Source organism: Ambystoma mexicanum, chromosome 2q (genome assembly GCF_040938575.1).
Source record: "Ambystoma mexicanum isolate Mex_15411 chromosome 2q, UKY_AmexF1_1, whole genome shotgun sequence".
Classification (NCBI taxonomy): Eukaryota; Metazoa; Chordata; class Amphibia; order Caudata; family Ambystomatidae; genus Ambystoma; species Ambystoma mexicanum.
In genome coordinates, this window is record NC_090924.1 from 1,096,743,103 (window position 1) to 1,096,763,569 (window position 20,467).

Genomic DNA, 20,467 nt, shown 5'->3' on the forward strand with positions numbered 1-20,467 from the left:
AGGAACTCATTCGGATACCCTGGCTGGTGATATCGAACCCAAGGAATTCGACTTTGTGGGTGTGAAACACACTTCTCCAGCTTGACAAAGAGCCGATTATCTCAGAGTCGTTGGAGAACCGTAGAGACGTGTTTTATATGCTCTGTGATAGAAGGACAATATATTAAAATGTCGTCCAAGTATATAACCACAAATTGATCGAGGATGTCATGGAACACTTTGTTCATGAACGCTTGGAACGTAGCTAGAGCGTTGCAGAGTCCAAAAGGCATCACAAGGTATTCGTAGAGGCCAAAGCGGGTTTTAAAAGCGGTCATCAATTTGTCTCTGCTTCTTATGCGCACCGAATTATACGCCCCATGCAAGTCTAGTTTGGAGAAATATGTAGACTGTCCCAGTTGATCAAATAACACTGAGATCAAAGGAAGGGGATACTGATTCTTAACAGTCACAGAGTTAAGAGCCCTGTAGTCAATACAGGGACTAAGGTCCCCTTCTTTTTTAGGTACGAAAAACAGAGGCGAGGCTGCCGGAGAATTAGATTGACGGATGAAGCCCATGGCCAAGGTTTTGTCCAAATACTCTTTGAGTACCTTGTCCTCCTGTAGAGACAACGAATAGACTCTGCCTGACGGTATTTTAGCCCCTGGAATCAGCTCAATAGGGCAGTCATAAATACGATGAGGCGGAAGGGTCTCAGCCATCTTTTTGTCGAAAACATCAGAAAAAGAGGAATATTCACTAGGTATCTGTGTAATGGAGTTGGCTGATAGCGCCCAGATGGATGCCGAAAGAGTCGCCAACTATCAACTGGGGGGGTTAGAGGCGACTTCATGTGCAGTTAAACACTTACCATTACAAAATGCAGAAGGAAATTGAAAAACCCCAAACACCAATCAATATGAGGGTTATGCAACTGTAATTCCCAGAATTATTCTATAGGCTGGTGCTTTAATAACATCAAAAGCTATTACCTCTGAGTGTCCATCTGCTGTGCTCATAGTTAAAGGCTCAGTTTGCTGTACCACCAATCCGGAGACCAATGCTGAGCCATCAACAGCACTAACCGACTCAGGTTGGGGTTTTGCCGCTAAGGCCACCCCGAATGACTTGGCTAAGTCCGGGTCAATGTAATTACCCGTGGCTCCAGAGTCAATGGCCATGGAAGCAGAAAAGGATGAACCCGAAGCCTTCGAGAATGTGGCTGACAAGTGAAACAACGAAGGAGGGCTGGCAATTATTGAGTCCAAAGCAGACTTTCCCGACAAAGGGACTCTATCTATTGTCGGGACCTGGCGTTTCCCGCCTTCCTCTTAGGTTTCTTGGTACAGTCTGGTAGTAAATGGTCTGCTGATCCGCAATACATACAGAGATTGTTCTTTCTGCGGTGTTCCCGTTGAGCGGGAGTTAAAGGGCCCCTAAAGATTCCGATCTGCATAGGTTCCGGGGTGGACTGAACTGAAGGTACAGAGTCCAGGACCAAAGGGGGCATCACAGGTCTCTTTTCACCCTTCCTTTCCACTCTAAGAGCGTCAATTGGGAGACAAATCCAAAAGTTCACCAAAAACCGTAAGAACCACTGGAACTGTGGAAAGAGTGTCCTTTGGACTCTCGGAGGAGCCTGAGAAACTTCGAAAGAAAAACCGCAGCGTTTTCAAACACAATAACGCTGTATTTATGTTTGCGGTCGCTTCAAAAGCGACCGCAAACATAAATGCAACGTTTTTAAAGCTGCGGTTTTATTTCTAAGTTTTCCGGGCTCCTCCAGCCCGGAAAACTTAGAAAAAAAAACACAGCTAGTGCTTATTTTTTTAAAAAAATAAATAGCACTTACCGAAATTCAGCTGCAGCTTTCCTGCTCTGGTCTCCGGTCCCAGTCCTCCGCGTACAGCACCAATGAAGGAAAAGCCACCCAGCGGTAGCTTTCGTTTACTACAGCTGGCTGGCTTTTCCTTCACTAGTGCCGCAAAAGCAAAAGCCAGCACAGGCGGGCATCCATTTCACAAAATGGATGCGCCCATGTGCTTGCTTTTGCGAATTTTGAGCTTGAATAGCTCAACATTTTACATAGGAAGTTTTTAAAAAAAAGTGCTAGTATTTTTTTTTTAATGTTGCCTATCTATTTTTTAAATAAAATTTTTAGCTGGACTACCCCTTTAATTCCTCTGAGATGCCTTGGTAGAAAACTGACGATTTCTTTTCTTCAGGCCAATCGGTTTCAGCAGTCAGCTGATTGAACCGAGCCAAATAGGAGAGGAGGATGGTAGAACCCTGCCTGAGTTTGAGGAGTTCAAGATCAGAAGCTTGAGTGGTATAGCGGGTATCGAACACTCTACTCATGGCTGTGAGGAGAGCATCGCAATTGTAAAAAACATGGCTATTAGACTCTAAAAGAGGACTAGCCCAGGCAGCCGCTGTGCCCCCCCAAGTGTGACAGTACAAAAGCAGCCTTGGTGGTGGACGTAGGGAAAGAGGAAGGCCGGCACAGTAGTTTGCACTGATTAATGAATGGGCGATATTGCTTTGGATGCCCTGTAAAGAGCTCTGGAGGAGCAAGGGGAAATTGGGTAGAGACCACTACGGAAGGAGGGTCTTGGCTAGGAGGGGGAAACCCCGAACCGGAAGTAGAAGCACCAGTTGCTCCTGCTCCCTCTGAGGTAGATGACATTACTATGGCCTGTAATTCATCCACCCTCTGACGAAGAGAGTCCTGAGCCGCAACCATATCGGTCCTTAGGTCAGACATCATCTGCATCAACTGGGCTAAGGTTTCCGAGGGTTCCATTGGTACCCGTTATATTCCGTGGCTTCTAATTCTGTTACTCACCACCAGTTGGACTGGCCAGGGCGTTGAACAGACAGAGTACTCAATGGGCAGGAAACTTCAGTCAATGCTGATAATTGCCCTAAAAGGACACCTCAGACCGGACTACTTCACTTGAGGCAGCTCTTTATGATAATGGACCACCTTGACTGTACAAATAAGACAGGCAGGTTGGTGTATTACCCAAAAGAGCGGGGAAAACCACGCCACCACACCAGGCTGCAAAGAAAAGGCACATATGTTATACAGGGATATGCACAAGAATAACTGGGTCTAGGATAGAGGTAGGTACCTAAAAAGGACTTGGCAGCTAGTCTTAAGAGAGGAGTCTAGAGAAAGGAAAAGAAGGTAGAGGCTTTAACAATTGAAGTTCTATGCAGATGGGCAGAAGAAAGAAGAAATAGAGATGGCCTTACCGCCACAGTTGTTGAAATTAAGTCCACAAAGAACACAACAACAGTATAAAATAATAAACAGGATGGCTGGTAAAGGATAACTCCTCCGACGGCACGAGGGTCGCAACTAGGGCTGGGATGGTGCAAGGAATTCAGCACAGCGTCCAGCTTGCACGTGTGATAAATCAGTCAAGTTCTTTAGTCTCTAGCAGGTTTCCTCAATAGATAGAAAATAATGAAATAAGGCAGTGAACACAAAAGAACAGTTGTTGAGACTTCTTACAGAGGATAACAGGGATAATAGCTCTCTTAGCAGACAACAGGAAGTGGCTGACACTGATGAATTCCAACCGGAGCGTCAAGGGTGTTCAGGCGGAGCAAAAACAATACATGCAACGGAATGCACGGCCACGCGTATGTACCTGTGGCAGGAAACAGTAGCAAGTTTGGATAGCCTTGCAGAGGTGAATTCAATGGCAATTCCAGGGATCAGACTAAAGAAGGTTGGATAACGTTCCGTGGTCGGAGTCAGGCAGGCAGATCCAATGGCCGACAAGGAGCGCGCAATTACGAGGTCGAGGGACAATTCCCGAGTCAAGAATAGGAGAAGATCCAAAACACATGAATGGCAGTGAGAAACAACAAACGCTAATTAGGAGCACCGAGCTTCGTGTCACATGAGTTTTTATGGAGAAGAGGGTGTGAGCTGCCTACGCACGTTGATTTGCTGGGGCACGCCTGAGTCAGCTGATCGAGGAGGCGCCGTACAGGCCTGCAACATGGTTTCCCCAGCAACCGCCAACGCTGCCAGAACGGGGAAGCAAGGAAAGATACCCGATTCTTTAGGCGACGGATACGATGCAGACCGGGGTGCATGGACCGGAGCCTGGGTCTAACAGAAACAGACCAAGAGAAGCTGCCAGAAATCAGGAGTGCAGTAAGTGAGAGGACTAGTTGTTCCGACTACCAGGACCTCTGTTTTGCTGCCATAGAGTTTTAGTGAGTCGTTTGCCATCCAGGCACCCAAGTCTTCTAGACAACTCCTGAGCCCGGCCGCGGTTTCACGCTGGGAATGATCCAATCGAACCAGGATCTGCGTGTCATCTGCATAGGAATAGAAGCGGAAGACATGCAACATAATAAAATGGAGACGGTGGCGAATATAAATGTTAAAAAGGATTGGTGACAGCGCGGATCCCTGCGGAACTCGTCAAAACAACGCGATAGATTATTCAGAGCAAAAAGGTGGCAGGAAGATCCCTTTGATATTATTTCATATACTAAAAGAAATATTTCTTTAAGATCATTCCTTTTTGAACACTTATGGTTTAATTAAGATCCCTACATATTATTAGAGTTTAGAGGTGGGGGTAAGGATAGGTTTTGGACACAGACGGACATTTGATTTGTACTTCCTAACGCAGACTACCATTAGTTTTGTTAGGTAGGGAAATCCCACCTTAGCATAGGGTAAGGAAGGCCTTTGACCAGCCTTGTTACAGAGAATTATCTGTTTAGGCTGAATTTCCTAACCTAGTGAGTCCCCCAGCAGCTTTGCTGGATTTTTGGGGTTTATTTTTTTCTCCTGCCAAGAGTGAGACTCTTTTACCCTCACTCTTGGGCATGATATGAGTGTGTTTCTTTGAATCTAGATGTGTTTAATGGGCTATGGGGTCTTTTACTCCATAGGGCTTCATGTGTTTTTGTGATGTGTGTTACACAGCACCCTCAGTGCAGTGACACAGGGGTGTCATAGTGACCCCCCAGTATAGACTCCATACCCTGGGACTGACTACTGTCTCCCAGGGCATGTAAAGTCACCATTGACTTTACTAGTCTTAAATTCTGAACAGAACCAGTACAAACCATCATATTGTGGACGTACTGGCTGGGGCAATTCAATTGCCCCAGGGTCTGTTAGTCGAGGGGGCACATCTCCGTCCCCCCTGATCGAGTTTTGGCTGGTGGCAGTGGATACTACTTTTTATATTCAACCGTGAATATTTTCCTATGGGATTTCCCATTGTTTTAGGCTACTATCTTTATTTAATTATTTACGGTAGCCTCGAACATACCGCCGGTTTATTTAATTAATATTAATCCTACGGTTGGTATTTTTTGCCAAAACTTGATTCAAAAATGGCATTTGTGTTCTCTTTTGTGACTCCAACCCAAGTCGAGCCCTTTGTTCCACATTTTGGCGGGCTTCTCCACAGAAGCCCTCCAAAGTGGTGCCACTCTGTCTGGGGTACTTAGGAGGCGTGGAGGGGGATTTAGGCACCCTGGACTGGGTTGCCTAGGCAACTCAAGTCACACTCCGTCCTGATTGGCCCAAGTGGTGAGCCGGCCGGCTCACCACTTAGCATGTTTGAGTGACAGCTAGGCTGAATGAATGGGGGTTTTCTGCATAAAATCAGGGCTTTGGGGACTGGAACTTCAGAAGTCGCCACAGGACCTAAGAATCCGACGAGGGAGAAGCTGAGCCGACATGCCACGACACCACCACCGGTGGAGCCCTGCTGGACCACCTCACCACTTTTCCCAACGACAGAGGAGATCTCCCGCCGGAGAGTCTTCTTCCTTTGACTGGTGGGGATAACCAGTTTCACCGTCTTTTCGCCTTCCCGACATACCTCGTGGCTGCCTTGCCTGTGCCAAGCACCCCGGCAACCGGGATACCACGTTTTACCACGACCGCGAAACAAAGGTACCACCTTTAACCGGAAAACTCCACGACTGGTTTCTTCCCTGGTAGTGCAACAACCTTCATCTTTCCTCCTAGTCGAGATCTTCTCTTCCCCTGGACAACGACGCAACTTGCACCCACTGCCAGGAACAACTTCCACCGCTGAGGATCCTTCCCACTTAAGGTACCGTGTCCCGCCTGGCTTCCCTTGCTACCGACTGTACGGGGTAGATTTAGCCCCCCGGCTTTCGAACCTGGGTTAGCCTGGGACACCCTGGCTAAACTTTCTAAACTCCTTTTGAACTCTCTGCAAGACTTTCTAAGCCTAGAGTAACTGTGTGATCGTGGGCGCATTTGTGCTCTGCTCTCTCTCAGAGTGGGCCCAGCCTTTGGTCTTTGGCTCACCAGTGACTTTTGCTCTTCTGCCTTGCTAACCGTGTTCCTGAACCTTAGAGTGGTGTACCTTTCCATATTCTGTCTTTTTCCCTCCCTTTCTCACAAACTTATTGGAGTGCCATCTAGTTGCATTTTGTTTTTCGTAGTCGAAAAGGGACGTCGACAAGGCGTGTCTGAAATACTATCCCTATAGTGACGTGCGTTGTACCCACAATCCCTCACGCGTCGAGGTCCCTCTGTTTGTATTTTTCTGCCCTGAGGGAGCCTTCTAGACGCGAGTGAGTACAGAAAAGAGAGATATAAAAGGAAGTCTATGTTCCTTCCATCCGAGCGGGGAGGAAGGGTGGGCGCATGTGAATCTAAGCAGATACAACCATCAGAAATGCTTTTACGCTAAGTAATGCATTGTCTTCTGATGTTTGTTAATCTGCTTAGAATCACATGCTGTGCATAGACTAGCGAGCAGTACCCGGAGTTGGCGGTGGATTATGAGAAGGAACAGTAGAGAAAAGATGTCTTAATACTGCCTGTCCCACCTGGGAGTCAGATCTGGAGTGTGCATCTAGACAGTAGTGTTTTGTAAAGGTGTGCACAGAACTCCAGGTAGCCGCTTTGCAGATGGACTCAAGGGGAACATTTGCAATGAATGCTATGGACGCCCCCGTGCCTCGAGTAGAGTGTGCTCTTGGCTTAAAGGGCAGTTCTCTCTTAGCAAGAGTATAGCAGAGAGTGATGCATTGAACAATCCATCTAGAAATAGTGGACTTTGAAACTGCATCCCCTTCTCTTCCTGCTGCCAACGAGACGAAGAACTGATTAGTCTTCCTCAGTGGTCTGGTTCTTTCCATGTAGAACATGACCGCTCTGCGCACATCTAGTGTGTGCAGAGTTTTTTCTCCCAAGTTGGAAGGATTTTGAAAGAACGTTGGCAGTTCTATAGACTGGTTTACGTGGAATTTCCAGTTGAATTTCGGAGCAAACCTTGGGTGCGTGCGTAGAACCACCTTATCTCTGTGAACTCTGTAACGAAGGGGTCTAGAACAGAAAGAGCCTGTAGTTCACTTACTCTCCTGATGGAGGTGATAGCTATTAAAAAAGCAGTCTTAAGAGTGAGGTCTTTAAGAGATGCTTTGTGCATGGGTTTGAAAGGTGAGCCCATGAGTCTGGTAAGTACCACGTTAAGGTCCCATCCGGGAGCTGGGTCAGCTATTGGGGGGTGTATTCTCTTTATTCCCTCCATGAAGGCCTTTATAACAGGGATCTTCCACCACAACACCTTGAGTTGGGAAGTGGTGTATGCAGAAAGTGCCGCTAGGTGGACTTTAATGGAATTGAACACTAGACCTGAATCCAATAAGTGGGTCAGGTATAGAACAATATGTGTGGGAGAGCAGTCAATCGGGTTGATGCTTTTTCCTCTGCACCAGATGACAAATCTCTTCCACTTGCTAGAATAGCAGTGGCGAGTGTTAGGTTTTCTGGCTTCCCTGAGGATGTCCATGCATCTCTGCGGGAGCTGTAGATGTCCGAATTCTATGATCTCAGGAGCCAAGCTGCTAAGTTCATGTTCTGGGGGCATGGATGCAGAGTCCTGCCCTTGTCTTGTGACAGCATGTTGTACGGGCAGGGGAGTTTCACTGGGGGAGATAGAGACATCTCCATCAAGTGAGCGAACCATGGCTGTCGGGCCCACATTGGGGCCACCAGTATCATGGTCACTTGTTCCTGGTGCATCTTGTGCACCACCTTGTTGAGAAGGGGAGTCGGGGGAAAAGCGTAAACAAATTTCCCTGACCATTGCATCGACAGACCGTTCCCCTTGGATTGGTTCTGGGGGTACCTGGAGGCGTAACTTAGGCATTGTGAGTTCTCCAGGGTTGCGAATAGGTCTATTTCTGGGAATCCCCATTGTGTGAAGACGTCGAAGACGATGTCTTCGTGCAGTCGCCATTCGTACTCTTCGGGCAGGGGGAAATCTCTGCTGAGTTTGTCTGCCAGCAGATTGAGTTCCCCTGGTACATGTTGTGACAGTAGGAACATGTTTTGGTTGGGAGCCCACTTCCATATATTTTGGGCCAGTTTGGACAGTCCTGGAGAGTGGGTGCCCCCCTGCTTGTTGATGTAGTACATGGCTGTGGTGCTGTCTGTAAGGACCAACACAGTCTTGCCTTGTAGGTGTTCCTGGAAGGCTTTTAGCACCTTGAACACAGCTAGTAGCTCCAGTAGATTTATGTGTTTGGATGCTACGTTCGGAGTCCACACTCCGTGAGCAGTCTGATGGGATAGGTGAGCCCCCCATCCTGTGAGGGATGCGTCTGTGGTCAGAGTGGCTTCCGCCGCGGGTGTGGCAGAGGGTTTCCCTCTTTCCAGGTTTTCCTTTGTCCACCACCGTAGCGAGAGAATCAAGGCCTGCGAGACCACCACTAGATCGTCCCATAGTCCGCTGGCCTGACACCACTGGCTGTTGAGCCACTCTTGCATAGGGCGCATGCGCAGGCCGCGTGAGGTACCAAATAAATACACAACGCCATCATGCCTAGCAAGCGCATTGCTTTGCGTACCGTCACCTCTCGACCGGTCACATATTGAGGGATCTGAAACAGCATGTTTTGGACCCTCTCGTTGGAGGGGAAGACGAGGCCGTCCTTTGTTTGAATTAGAGCCCCTAGGAATTGTTTGATTTGGCTGGGGTCTAGGCTGGACTTCTTTTCGTTGATGGAGAAGCCAAACTGGAACAAAAGGTCTACAGTCTTTTGGGTATTGGAGAAGCATGTTTCGTAAGAATCCCCTGTTATGAGCCAGTCGTCGAGGTAAGGGTAAACTGGGATGGACAACCTGCGCAGGTGGGCCGCTGCCACTGCCAGTACCTTCGTGAATACCCTTGGTGCTGATGCTATGCCGAAGGGTAGCACTCTGAACTGGTAGTGTTTGCCCTCTATCATGAACCTGAGGTATCTTCTGTGCGCTGGTAACATTAAAATATGAAAGTATGCATCTTTCATGTCCAATGTTGTCATGTAATCTCCCTGTGATAGCAGTGGGATCACTTCCTGTAAGGTCACCATACGAAACTTCTGGGGTTTGATAAACTTGTTAGCTGGGCGCAGATCTAATACAGGGCGCATGGTTAGATCCTTTTTGGGTACAAGGAAGTACACTGAATAAATACCTTCCGTTACCTGAGATAGAGGCACGACCTCTATGGCTCCTTTTTCCAGCAGTTGTTGTACTTCTTGGAGAAGGATGGCAAGGTGTTCCGGTGTCATGCGTCGTCCCCTCGGGGGTCTGTATGTTGGGGAACTGTTGAATTCGATGCAGTATCCGTGGGCTACGGTGGAAAGTACCCAGCGGTCTGACGTTATTCCCTCCCATGCTGGAAGAAAGGATGTTATCCGGCCCCCGACCGGTGTTGCATGGGAGGGGACGCGAATCTTCGCGTCACTTGGTGTTGTTGGGGGCTTGGGAGCCTCTGGGGGTGGACCCCCGACCTCTCCCTTTGCCCCGGCGCTGGCCTCTTTGGCTGTACTGCCCACTATTGGTCTGGTAATTGGTGGCAGGGTACTGTTGCTGCTGATTCTGCTGTTGGCGTTGGCCACGAAAAAAGCGTTTGTTGCCATAGCCGCGTCTGGTAGTGGGCTTAGAGATCTGGTCAAGAGTTTTGATAGTATCGAACTCTTTTTTAGCCATCTCCAGAGCCTCATCCACCGCTTTCCCGAAGAGGTTTGAGTCTTCAACAGGTTTATTTATTAATGACGCCTGTGTCTCCGGTTTGAACCCTGAGTTGCGCAGCCATATATGGCGTTTTAGGAGTATTCCCTGAACCAGGGAACGTCCCGCTGTCTCTGCAGCATCCAGAGAGTTCTTTACAATACTCTGGTTGACCTGGGTTCCTTCGCCAATAGTTGATAGCAGGCGTGTACGTAGTGGTTCCGGCGCTTCTTCGGTGTCTTTACGCAGTTTGGCCCACTGCGCGTCCGCGTACCTAGCTAGCAAAGAATTGTTGTTCGCAATTCTTGCCGAAAAGGCAGCCGAGGATGTGACTCTCTTTGCAAGGGCATATAACCTCTTGCCCTCCTTGTCAGGTGGTGCCTCTCTGGTGGACAGCCGCACCCCTGCCCTCTTCCTTGTATTAGTTAATACAAGAGAATCCGGAATGGAATGCCCCTGATGTACAGCAGATCTGAGGGTGAAGGAGTGAAAAGTTTTTCAATTCTTGGATTAACTCCTCTGATTAGTGCGGGTGTGGATAGCGAAGGGATGATTCTTCTCTTCACTGAAGCGAGGAGGGGAATGGTCTGGCTGACCGGGGGTTTCTCCTTAATTACTCTTTCCACAAAGTCTATTTCAGGAGAGATCTCCCCAGTGTCCAGTTCGAAATGTGCTGCTGCTCTGCGCAACAGGGCATTAAATGTGGGCTGATCGTCAATGGGAGACGTGTTTCTAACAGGTGAATTGTCAGGAGGATTTAGGTTCGGGACATCAGTGTCCGAATATACTGATGGGGATTGCCAGGGATGAGAAGGTCCTTCTTCTGGATTTTCTCAGAAGCCTTCTCCTACCATGTCTGGGCTGTCTTCCAGACCTTCCTCCTGGTTCTGTCCCTCTTCATCGTCCACAAATTTATCCTCCTCCTCCAAGTATTGTTCCTCACCAGTGAGGTCATACACAGTATGGAAATCTGAGGCTGTGTCCTGCTGGGGATTGAATAGTCTCGGATATTTGGCCCTGGGGTCCTCCTGAGGCCCCTCTCTTGTTCTCTTGAGAGTAGGAGGGTTCTGGGTCTTCATAAACCTCTCCATGCAGAGATGGAGCCTTTCCATGGTTTCATGGGGTACCCCTGAGCGGTCTAGCGGGGGAAAATTAGTGTCATCTAGCTGAAAACGGCTCGACCTCTCCCACAACGTCGAGGAAAGTGTCCCGTCGCCTTCCGAAAAGACTTCCGTGTGCTGGGGGTCCCCCCGACTGAAGGGGGTAGTCCCTGTCTTTCTTCGGGCTTTTTCGGCGTGTCTTTCGACCTTTGCGTAACGCTCCACGTGTCTTTCCGCGTACGTTTCTGGGCGTCGGCTACAACGATCCTCGCCAAGCTCTCTGTGACTCGTTTGTCAGCGGAGGGCTGTCGTTTCGACGTTACGGGTGTCGATCGTTCTACGGCGGCGTGCGCTCTCTGCTGGTGCGCACCGGCCGATGGTTTGGGGGTGGCGCCCTTATTTGCAGAAAGCCCAGTCGCTGGTCGCGGCTGCGGTTGCGAGAGGGGCTTCGAACCTGAACGGTCCGAGGAGGCCGCCGGTGGAACCTGCGTCTCCTTGGGCACTGATGCTTTCTTCGTCTTCGACGAAGAAGAGCCATGGGTTGTGTGCTTATGTGTGGTATTGTGTGCGTCAGTGTCGCCGGAGTGTTCATCCCCATAAGCAGGGCATGAGCCGAGCCCGTCGGGGCTGGGGACAGACGACGAAGAGCGCGAGCCCTCTTTAGAGGGGTGTGCGACTTCCGTAGCGGAGGTTGTGTTATCACGTTCCTCGTCACTGTCGGTGGTAGCAGCGGCGGGTGAAGAATCGGCCTTCGACATAGCGTAGGCCGCCCACCTCTTGACCCTACGGTCTTTTAGAGTCTTTGGCTTAAGAAGCCGACAAGCCGTGCAACCCTCCTCTTTGTGATCGAGGGGCAAGCAGCGGTTACACCGTGAATGCTTGTCCTTCCAAGTAAACTTGCCCTTGCAAAGCAGGCAAAACCTAAAGGGTGTCCTCTCCATAGCCGAGGCAATAAATCGTGATAACGACCCCAAGGGAAAGGAAGGGGAAAAGGAAAGGCATTCTCAGAAAAGAACCAGAGATGTCCCACGACCCCACTCTCCCTACTGTGTTTGGCCTGCGAGGCCAGGCCACGTGTTCGGCAACGCCGAAGGATCTCCTCCGCTCGTCCCCTCCGTCGAAGATCTTGCTCGGCGGAGACAGCTTCACAACTGCGTCGAGGGAGGGATCGATGTGTTATAATTAAATAGGAAAACGACCAAAGGTCAAGGAGATGAAATCTGCAATGTCTCTCGAGGAGCTCTGTGTAAAGGCGACCAGTAGCTGGGCGGAAAAAAACAATCTGAGGGACCTCGACGCGTGAGGGATTGTGGGTACACCGCACGTCACTATAGGGATAGTATTTCAGACACGCCTTGTCGACGTCCCTTTTCGACTACGAAAAACAAAATGCAATACTCCGCAGTGACCACTGGATGTCGGACCTATGCACAGCATGTGATTCTAAGCAGATTAACAAACATCAGAAACTTTGATACCAAAGCTCTGGTCAGTGTTTGCTTGTATTATTGTATCTGAGTGTCTATTGTGTATACTTTGAATACTGTCTACCTCTTCTTGAGGGAAGTCTGACTGCTCAGCCACAGATACCAGGTAAATCTGGGTGGTACAGACTGCTACCAAGTGGGTTTACTGCCAACACCTGTAGTCTTAAATCTTTTGCAGTGTTCCCTAAGGGAACTGCACAGGTTTCTGCCTAACAAGCCTTATTTTACTTATTAATATACGTTTATAGCCAAAACCTTATCACTGTTGTCTGTGTCCTCTCAATGATGCCTTCACACCTGATTGATCAACTGGGCACAGCCGTTTATATTTCCATGATTGATCTCACCAAAGGCTATTGGCAGGTCCCTCTGAACCCAGAAGACAAGGAAAAGAATGCATTCTCCAACCCTAGAGGACTATTTCAATTTAAAACTGAAAAGATGAGGGGTATTTGAAGCCACATTTTTAACACTCTGCAACCTTGCTGCATAGAGTTAGATTGTGCTTGTACCTCTGTCGCACTTGCTGGAAAGATAGAGGTCCAAGACCCCGCCTCTATATGAATAGTAAATTAGTAGATCCTCCTGCTAACCAAATAGGGCAACCTGTTAAAAATTGTATGTGCCAAATAAAAACTGCAATCCTGGAACAAACAAGGTTTAAGTGTGGTGCACTTTGTGTGCAGGAGGGTCTACTATTTCAATTTAAGGTACTTGCATTTGGCCTTCATGGTGCGCCAGCAACCCTCCAAAGGCTAATATACCAAGTACTAAGACCTTACTCTAGTTTCTGTAGGGCCTATTTGGATGATATCATCCATAGTAAAACCTGGGAGGAACATATGGCCCATCTATACAGGATCATCAAAGCCCTGCAATAGGCCGGGCTAACAGCCAACCCAAAGGTGGCAGGGACAGACGTGGGTAGGAGAGCTGCTTCCCCCACCAGGCCGCAACAGTAGCTGTCAGAGAAGCAAACGCACCTGATCGCATACCGCAACAATGCTTTCAAGCTTTTTTGGAGTTGTGAACTCTGCCCAAGCAGGAACAGCGACTCGCTGGTGAAGGGGATGGGCGGCCGGTCCGCTTGCAGCTTTCGCAATGGACGGCAAACAGCAGAGCAGGCCACTGAGCCGTGAGGGAAGGTAAGCAGTGAATCGGGAGGCTGCACCCCCACAACAGAGCTGCTGACAGGAAGGAGGCAAAGAGCGTAACAGGGATGGACCTCAGTGGCAAGACAGCAGCAGCGCTGGCGGTTGTGCAAGGCAGACAACCCCAGGCAGGGAAGACAGAGTTCAGCAGGCAAACAAGTGGAGGGGGATACTGGGCACCCAGTTACTTGCCTGCGAAAGACCTGGTGACATGGGCGAGGCCAATAGTATCTGCTGGATGCCTCACTAGTAGGTGGGTGCAGCAGCTGAGAAGTGGTCTGACACAGAAGCAGCGGTTGGAGGTAAGGATACATCACCACAGCCCTCATGACCAAGGCACACCTAAGGGGGAAATTAACCCCTGAAGGTAAAGTACAAGAGGGGATAGCAGCGTAGAGGGAGAGGAGGTGGGGGAAGGCAAAGCCCCGTCCAGCAAGGGCACAGTAGCGGCAATGGAAGCAGAGGTATACTCTACCCCCAACAGAGGAGTAGAATGTCACTACAACAATACATGGGACAAATACAAAGTGGAGGCATGCCAACCCTGATCTGTCCCCCGCACAGCGAGGCAGAGTGACCCGAAGTACTCAAGTATGGCGGTTCGCAAAGAGGACTTACAGCAATGATTCAAGGACTTTCAGAATCAATTTATGTTGAATTTTCAGTCCAAATCTACGCAGTTGAAAAAAGAACTGAAGCAGTCACTACAGGAGCTAAGAGTGGACGTAGCAAAGCTGGAGGAGAAAATTGACTTAGCTGAAAAGGCCCTTGAGGAGGTGGAGGACGATACAAAAGAAAGTGATGAGCTCCTAGAACTATCTCCCTCCTTTCCCACAGTCTGGGACTGCAATGTGAGGACTTTGGTAACAGATCTAGGAGATCCAATATCCGAATTAAGAACCTGGCAAAGACTGCAGAAGATAAACAATTAAAGGGTGGGTTGCAACAACTGTTTGCAGTCCTCCTAGATGGAGATCAAGAAGTAATGGTCCATTTGAATAGGATACACAGAGTGGGGCCACAACGGAATGTACCAGGGTCCAGACCTCCTACACTCGAAGATCAATGGAGCACAGGTGCGTGTATTTCAGGATTTGGCTCAAAGCAAGTTCCAAAAAATAAGAGCGATAGGCCTCGTAGTTTGATTCTTGGCTCAGAAAAATGTCAAATAAAAATCAGCAGGAGTCATGAATAGATCAGGAATACAATTCAGACCGGCAGGAAGCCCTGGGATTGGAGAATCAAAGTGTCAAAGAAGTGGATGTAGTGAGTCATAGCTACTGGAAAGATTTTTGGCGTAACGTTGGTCTATGACAAGGGCCTGATGGCCTGGGTTGGGACAGCCCCGTAGCGGGCATGACTTTCTTTTTGTAGGTGGCTCGAGAGCACGAGTGCGATGCAGTTATGGGGGCAGCACAGTGGGGACCACCACACAGTGGGCACCATCAGGAATCCAGGGATGATGTTTTAGCATACTCCTTTAGAGGGTCTCTGGGAGAGTTGGAGGGTCAAAAGCTGTGGACTCTACGTCAAAGCATCCTTAGAAAATCTGTCCCTCCTCAGGCATTGGAGGGGCAGCGGGGATAGGGGGGGTAGAGTGTGGGTAGATATGTTGGTTGTTTGGTTGGCGGGGGTGTTGGGAAGGGGAGACAGGGGGTTGCGGGAGGAACCTCCAGAGGGGTGAAGGCTTGGGTCAGGGGGAGGTGCAGTTGGTGGTACAGTGGTGGAAGGGTGGGGGGAGGTGGTGTAGCAATGGCCCATAAGATCCTCATGCACAATGTGCAGGGTTTGAACACTCCGGTGAAAAAGTCATTTATCAGGACACCCACATTAGAAAACGGGATAAAAGGAAGCTTCAGATTCAAGGGTACTCACTAGTACACCAAGCCCTTGTTGCAAGCTCTTAAGGAAGCACAAAAAACTGATAACAAGACTGTCTGGACAGAAGAAAAAAGGACTAGTTTTAATGAATTGAAAGAGGTCATCTCTACTGCTCCAGTTTTAGCAATACCTGACTACACACAAGGGTTTTGCTTGTTCCCCCATTTCACTGGCCAGATGATGACAGCAGTACTCACCCAAAAAAGCTCAATGGGCCACAAGCCAATGACCTATTACAGCGGGGTGTTATATTCAGTGATGCAGGGCCAGTTCCCTTTGCGAGCAGGCCCTTGCTGTTGCTGCATTCGCGATTGAGAAAAGCTCCACTATTAGCATGGGGTGCTCCATGACACTATGTGGAGCATGCAGTGTTCACCATTTTAGAGCAGTATTGTGTGGCAGGTGTTGCCTCGTTGGGGTGTTTGTAATGACCTGCGGTCTGAAAATAACATCCATTTCTTAAATTAGCTCTTCTAGGAAGTGAATGCATTATTGCCCATAAAGCATCTGATGGTGCACAATTTACCACCCCCCAGGCCAATGGGGTCGTAGAAATGGATAAACAGACTGCTAAAGAGCAAACTCTCGAAGTTGTGCACAACACTGAAGAAGAATTGGGAGCATCGTTTGCCCCTGGCGTTGTTCAGTATGCACACACAGCCCTGCAAGGATCACCATGATGAACCTTACTATGCTTGCCATGTCATTATTATTCCCGAATATATTTTGTGATATAATTGCAAATGCAAGTAAATTCAAACGTTTTAATCGAAAAGCAAAAAGCAATAAGTAAGATGATTAGGTTTGGATGTGATAGAAGATGTGCACCACCCTAAATTGAGCAATAGCTGGTAGAAAGAGCATAGTGTGGAAAAAGAGGGTTAATGGCAGCTGTTACATTTGTTCCTTGATACTGCACATCGGGCCCCCCCCCCAAGATATTAATGCTGCAAGAGGTTCCATTCTTGAAAACTAAATGTTTGATCTATGTAGACTGGGAAAAACCTTTGTGGCATGCAGCATACAACTCACCCTATTGGATCCCGACAAACAACAATGGTCCCGGAATTCCAAGAGCCCACAGTGTTTACAGAGGCCATACATGAGGTTGGAAGGTGTCAAATTTGAGGCAGACAAATGGCAAGAAACTATAATGAGCTGCATGGCAGGAGGCCTCGTAGGATCCGGAGAAGTAGTAGTGCAGAGGGTCAACACTGTATGCAGAGACTGTTGGAATGAGCATGTGGCAAAACTCACATGGATTGAGGTATTAGAAAAACCAGTGAAAGCACAGAAGGCAGAAGAATATGAACAGTGCTTTTGTACGGGCCAACAGCAACAAGAGATTATTCATCCCAGACTTCAACAGACAATTATTGGATTTGCGGGCAGCAGGCATTTCTGCACCTCCCGCCACTATGGAGGGGCACCTGTTGCTGGCCTCATTGCATTCCGCTCTCCTCGTGGTCCCTGAAGAGCACTTGATAGTGGGACCCAACAACAGCACCTGTGATTAATGTCCCTACCACAGCTCTGCTGCAGCAGCCCATATTTCGTATCCTGCCGGAGAGGGAAAAGAAAGAAAAGTGGCAGAGAAAAAGAAGAACCAATTATCTCTCTCAAGACTCATCACAGCTGCTCAAGGAAATACCAGGCCAGTACAGTCTGTATAGCAAGGAAGAGACTTTTTTCACATCACTGTTACTGCCAGGAGTGCAAGCAGCTGCCAATGCCAAGTGGCTTCAGATCAACCGCTGGAAGGTGATACAGTTCGAAAATGACAGAGCAGGGATACAAATCCATAAATATGGAGATGCAGGCGATCCGGTGGATGATCCGGTGGATGACGTTGCAGAATCGCTTTGTGTTGGATTTGCTTACCACGATGGAAGGTGCGGTCTACAAATAAATCAGGGATTCATGCTGTACGTACATACGTACCCAAACTATTCTGACAAGGGGTCCCTTATACACATAATAGATGCCCTGCACACCCTCGGCTCCCAAGGCAAACATAAGCCGGCATCCAGATAAGTGACTAGTTCGATTACCTTTTCTCATGGGCACCATCGTCGATGGGGGCGATCATGAAGATACTGGTACCAATGATGGTGGTCATGTTGGTGATATTCTGCAAATGTCGAATGGGGCTTTGATGCTGCGCCAAAGCCATGCCTAGCAGTGCAATGGTGATGGTTTCAATTAGGGCACATAGCGCTCCTCGCGGTACACAAGACAGCCAGGTACAAATCGATGACTCCAACATACCCTGCAGGGTCACATTAGAGCAGCGGCATCACCCCCCAGGCACTGTCACTATTCCCTCACAAGACCCCGAAAACTATGACGAGCACTGGGTAGATCTTGCAGGAGACAGGGGATGCATTTATATGACGTGTACCCCAGAGCAGTAGGCCCAAGCAGGAGAGAGTTTTCCAACAGTATGCAAAGCATGGGTGCCAAAGAAGGGGACACGGCCGTACAAGGAAGCTGAGAGATTGGAGAGGGAAAGCATAGAGGAAGAGGAGAAGAGGACGGTGGCATGGGAGTTTGTTCATTTAGATTTAACAAAAAGGGGGAATTGTTGGGGAGCGGTGACAATCGTCCCAGGCCCCCAAAAGGTTTTGCATGAGGCGGAGACATAAGAGTCTGATGTAGGAACTCTGGAAGGCCATAGAGGGAATGTGGGGTGTCAATAGAAACAGCCCCTTGGCCAGCTTATTATAGGCTTTCATATTGATTGTGCTGGGAGTGGGACGCCATCTTAGAAAATAGCAGCCATATGAAATCAAGGCCTAGCACCACACTGCAGCTAGGGCAGCAGGTCCAGACCCAGAATAAGGAAATACAAGTGTGCACAAAGGGTTGGATTGTAATCTAGGCAGCAGTGACAAAGACCAAACCCGTGGAGACTCAAACCTTCCATTGTTTCATACTGCTAGCTTTTGTATCTCAGAAGAAATGCACCCTGCAAGTCCATGAGGGGGCAGGGAGCTCCTTGGGAAAAGCTAACCCATGAGAAGGAGAGCATGAGCCTCCGACCTTCACCAGTCCAAACCTTAAGTAATAGTGCCCAGATAACCCATCCCAAGAACCCAGCATTCCAGTGTAACGGTCAATCCCAGATCACCGATCATAAAACAGTTTGTGTGCTAATCCATGACGAAGAGCATAGCAGTAAGGAGAGTTCACCCTACCTGAGGCAATTGTGATTTGTGCTGTGAGGTGCCAGTGAGGGAAAATAACAAATTTAAGCTTGAGTGGGAAGAACTGGAACAGCGCCAGCACGTATGGGATCGAGCAGGGGTTTAGAGTTATTGTGACTTTGAAAGTAGCATTTGCACCCATGTCTGCCGTACCAGGTGCACATTAGGCCATAGATAGGAGATGTGCTGAATTGTTTTTATAATTGGCCATTAGGAGCCTGGCATTTGATGATGTACGAAAAAGGATCTCACGTGGAAAAGAAGGACATGCAAAGCTGGCAACAATGGCCTGGCATCCCCTATGGAGCAAGGAGCCCATGTATGGGGTTGCACAAACCAGCTATGTGGATTTGTAACCTACGTGATGTACTCAGCTGTGATGCTTTTTCCCTTTAAAACCCAATGTTTGTGCTGATTTTGCTAGAGCACTGTGTGGCAGCAGAGTTCTTTGCTAACGAGTACTTGTTTTATGAGAACAAAACTTGTTCTCCTTAAAAGAGGTGTGCTGGGCCTTTGTCCCTAGTGGGTTGTATTGTTTCTGGTGTGAGCGTTGAGGGGCTTCTCTACATATGCCAGCCTGATGCCTAAAGCCACGCCTCTGCCCATGTTCTCCCCTGTGAGCCTTGTTTACCTTGTTTCATCGAAAACGTAGATTCATTGACTTTGTCTAAATGTGAGGAAGAGGAATTGTTGAATCGGACTAAGAGGTCGAATTATTTATACACAGCATCTACGGAAGCCCTTATGAACATTCCTTAATGGTACAGACTGTTCAGTACAACTGAGATGTTCTTTTCATCTCTTTTTTCCCCTGTTGTTCAAGCTCTTGCAAATGTACAGTGGCTCCAGGTCACTCCCTATGAGCTTTTACTGTTTATCAATTCTTCCAAATCAGCTTTCAGTGCTACAAAAGAAGAACTGCAGGCTTGGAGGCTTATGGCTCTTCAAAACAGGCAAACCATCGACCTCCTGACAGCCATGGAGGGAGGGTGTTTGCCAAAAAATAGGGAGCACATGTTGTACCTTCAAACCCACTAATGATTCATCGAGAAAGGAGCAGGAATCACGAATGACACCAAATGCTCATTGTCGTTTGTCCACATGGCAGAACAAAGTAACGTTTTCAATCCTGGCACCAGACTTCTTGAGTACAAATCTTCAACATGCGGATCTGCCTTTAACTAGGTGTGGTACTGCTCTAAATTAAATGAATGTGGGCCCCATGACCTGGTAGCAGATGCCAAATATAAATATAAGCTATGTCTAATAAATGACACCAAAGTTCAGTCTCCTGATGCCTTTGCTCAATTTGCTTTTCTTTTACATTCCATGCCCATAACATCACACGGCCACAGTGTCAGACTGGGGCTAGTCACCACAACCCCACATGACTAGGAAAATGTATGAAAGGGCATCCTCAAAACGCTTCAACAAATACCTTTTTCTCAATATAAAAGAGGACTCCCCAAGACTGAACAAAAGCTTTATTTGTAGGTGTCTCTGTAGGTTTGGCCCTCCTTGGTTCGTGTTTTCACTGGGTTGTATTACACATTTCTGATCAGACAGCCTTGAGGAAAATGGGACTATATGATGCATGTTCATGAGAGTTGGTGCTCAATTTCCTAGCAATCAG

At 48.3% G+C, this 20,467-nt stretch overlaps 1 protein-coding gene across 3 annotated transcripts in view; it reads right to left on the minus strand.

The window, feature by feature from the left end:
* The window catches only part of CDK6 (cyclin dependent kinase 6), an 896,150-nt gene that overhangs the window by 287,304 nt on the left and 588,379 nt on the right, over positions 1 to 20,467 (minus strand). The window lies entirely within an intron of this gene.